The sequence below is a fragment of the Etheostoma spectabile genome, chromosome 24 (assembly GCF_008692095.1).
Source record: "Etheostoma spectabile isolate EspeVRDwgs_2016 chromosome 24, UIUC_Espe_1.0, whole genome shotgun sequence".
Lineage (NCBI taxonomy): Eukaryota > Metazoa > Chordata > Actinopteri > Perciformes > Percidae > Etheostoma > Etheostoma spectabile.
The window spans coordinates 14,251,065-14,254,957 of NC_045756.1; the positions used below are offsets into that span (position 1 = coordinate 14,251,065).

At 43.0% G+C, this 3,893-nt stretch overlaps 1 protein-coding gene across 2 annotated transcripts in view; it reads right to left on the bottom strand.

Moving 5' to 3' along the window:
- arhgap1 (Rho GTPase activating protein 1) overlaps positions 1–3,893 on the bottom strand; it is a 34,096-nt gene that overhangs the window by 4,142 nt on the left and 26,061 nt on the right. The gene's annotated exons all lie outside the window — the stretch shown is intronic.

Sequence of the window (3,893 nt, forward strand, 5' to 3'; positions counted from 1 at the left end):
GCAACTCCTTTTCCAGTGTCAACATGTACATAAGAGAAATGTAACAACATGGAATAAAATAAGTAGTGCAAAAGAAAAAGAGGGGGTTAAAGTACACAGTTCTGAGATGCTATATAATGTACCTAAAGATAAATATAGTTTGTATACAGTGTGATACGCAGTGTGAAATAATATTGCACAGAATTATCAGTGTTATCAAAAGTACTAAATATTTAATATTGCAGTAGGTGTGTAGAAGAAAGTCCGGGCTAGGGGTAAGTGAAGTCAATGCATGTGTGAGTTCAAAGTGGTTATGCTTTTGGGAAGAAACTGTTCTTGAATCTGTTAATCCTTGTTCTGATGCATCTGTAACAGGTCAACCAGATCAAAGCCAGGGTGGTAGCCATCCTTAGTGATGTTTTCTGCTCTATTGAGGCAGCGGGAGGTGCAGATGTCCGTCAGGGAGGGGAGGGGTAAGCCAATGATCTTCTGTGCTTCCTTAACTATTCTCTGGAGCCTCTCCCTGTCGGCCACATTGCAGCAGCCGTAACCATACTGTCATACAGTACGTCAACAGGTTCTCGATGAACGAGCAGAAGAAGGTCAGCAGCAGGTTGGAGTCCAGGTTGTGGAGGTGTCAGTGGAGATAAGGATGCCTCGCCACACCTCCCGTGTATTGTTGCTAGACTGGTGGGACTCTGTGCTCCTCTTAATGTCCGCCTTGGCTTTCTTAAAACGATGTTCAGGTTGGCTCGAGGAGCCCTGTACAGAGCACTGTTGCCTGACCTGAAAGCAGCGTCGCGGGCTCTGAGAAATGAGCGGTAATGGCTGGTCATCCAGGGTTTTCTGTTTAGAGAAAACCGGAATGCTTTTGTCCACAGTCACATTTCCAATACAGAACTTGATATGAACTTGATCCAGTACTGTTCCTGTGAATGTTTCCAGCTCTTGGAGTTCAAATAAGCCCCAGTGTGTTTAACAACAAAGCATAATCTCCAGGTTAAAGCATCATCATGGTCTTACAGTTGTAATCCATTTGAGCAATATGACTGAAGCGTGGTGTCGCAACATCATACATCCATGGTTGATGCTCCACCCCCCCTGACTTGCAGCTGATTGGACGAACGTGTCACGGGGGTCTGGCTGCCCGAGAATTTCAAACCACTGGCGACTTGGACGGAATAAGATCTCGTTTTTTTACATGTTTCTAAAAACATTTTAAGCGAGAAATAGGCAATGCAGTTGCTAAATCTGTCTTCATTTCAGATTGACAAAAGTCAGTTTAAAAGACTTTTGTCTACTTTTACTGGATAGTTTAACAAATTAATTTGCATAATTAATAATGGGCATGGTCAGCTTTCTGACACACAGCATTTTTTCCAAATGCAGCCCCGCCTTCCCGGAATGCTTTGCATGCAACTTGAAGTCACTTGACGTCACCTATAGGAATAGAGTGGAGCACAGCACAAAAGAAGCGTTTCATGGACAAATGGATCATCACTGTCAGAAGCGGAGCGTCTTCCTGCCTGACTTGCAGATTTTGTTGTCTCTACAACTTTACAGAACAATCACATGTTTGTTAGCTAAAATCTACCTTTCACTCCAAGCACTTCTGTAATTTAACTCCATGCCTTCTCTATATTTGGGGTGTCTTTTAGTGAATTGACTGGATAGTCTCACTGTTTCCCTTCCTGTCCGGCTGTCCGAAGGCCCACATGACAATGGACCTGGTGCATTCTTGAACACTTTTGAGGTGGATCTGGTCAACTAGCTAGGCAGAAGACATCAAAGTGTAACAACAATAACTTCCTTTTGCCAGTAGGGGGCGCATGATTACAACTTAATATTAATATGTACATGTCTTCAGGCCAGGAGCATTATGAAGCCTGAGCAGATTGGACAATGTAAAAAACACTTCCTTTATGGTGAGGGAACATTGATATTCGCCATCTTGTCACGCTGTATGATAAAAAAATAAAAAGCTTTGCAACTTAGCTTTGCAAAGGTCTTTTGCAAAGTGTGAAAACTGTTAGGGGATGTTATCAAGCCAATTTGCCAAGCCCAAGGCCGAGACACTTGTCGGATCGCAATTTTCACCAAGTCCAACATGCGTACCAATTTTGCGTTTTTGAGTACCCCGAGCACCTGGTATCTGCGTTCAAACAAATAAGAATAAGGTAGAAGATTTCAGAGAAAATTTCAATAGGGCCTCCTCGACAAACGCCGTTGGTGCTTGGGCCCCAATAATAGAAAGAAGAAGAAGTAACATTTGAATTTAAAAAGGGCCTTTGACGACCAATGATGTCGGTCCTCGGGCCCTAACAGACTTCAAGACAGATGCCAGACAGGACATTGGACATAGTCAGCACACTGACCACTGACAGTGCATGCAAAATGACTTCAGCGGACAGGCAACTCCCATTTGAGGATATGTCTTTCATTGCACATAGCCTCCACTGATACATTTAGCTGAGCAATGCACTCAATTGAATACTACTACTACTACTACTATTAATAATAACTAATACTACTACAACTACTGATACTAATCTACCAGTACAACATTTCTGCTATGTACTACCCCTGTGTTCAATGGTATTTTGGAAGTATCATTGTTCCAAACCTCCCTCTCTTCAAATGACCACTCCATGCTTGCAGGGTGTGCAGAGCGGCTACAGCACATGCCAGTTGTCCGTCTTTGTGAGACTGGTGTTCGGAGGTTCAAATCCTGTCTAATGAGTCTGTCAAAAAATAACATTTGTCTCAAACCACAAGTTGGATTGGACTCACATACAGGGGCTTAGACATGTTAAAGTATTCCACATTTTCCAGACTTTACACGCACATCTTACTTTATACATGTTAACCTTGAGGTTATCATCTATCTATCTATACATTACGGGACAGTCTGTCTGTGTGTCTGTTATTCGCATATCTCTTGAACCGTTAGTCCAATGGATTTCAAACATGACAGGTGCCTTGCTACGGGCATGAGTAAGTGCAAAAAGCCTAGGCACTTCCAAGGCTTTTCGACGATACTAAAGGGCAGCATCTTTTTAGCAATGAAGTGAACTATGCAGTCTTTGAGTGCACACCATTTTGCACAATCCTGTTTGTACTTTGTTTGTCGACTGAACACCCCAGTGATTGTGAACTGTCAGGAAGCCAGACTCGGAAAACTGCACCGGACGATTGAGTTTTAGGTGTATAAGCATGTTTGTGTACCTTCTATAAGTAATTTTGGGGTACAATTTGGTTTTGAAGAATTCTACAAACAGCAATACCAAGGGTCAAGCAATCGGCCCAACGGGCACTGTACTAGCACAGTAAAATTAGGAGGAATTTAAAGGATTATTATGAAAACCTGTTCAATTTCTCATTAATGCAATTATTTAATCAACCAATCACATGGGAGTTGCTTCAATGCATTTAGGGGGTGTGGTCCTGGTCAAGACAATCTCCTGAACTCCAAACTTAATGTAAGAATGGGAAAGAAAGGTGATTTAAGCAATTTTGAGCGTGGCATGGTTGTTGGTGCCAGACGGGCCGGTCCGAGTATTTCACAATCTGCTCAGTTCCTGGGATTTTTACGCACAACCATTTCTAGGGTTTACAAAGAATGGTGTGAAAAGGGAAAAACATCCAGTATGCGGCAGTCCTGTGGGCGAAAATGCCTTGTTGATGCTAGAGGTCAGAGGAGAATGGTAGAGTCAGAATTGGGCGTAAACAGAATGAGAACATGGATCCATCATGCCTTGTTACCACTGTGCAGGCTGGTGGTGGTGGTGTAATGGTGTGGGGGATGTTTTCTTGGCACACTTTAGGCCCCTTAGTGCCAATTGGGCATTGTTTAACTGCCTTGGCCTACTTGAGCATTGTTTCTGACCATGTCCATCCCTTTATGGCCACCATGT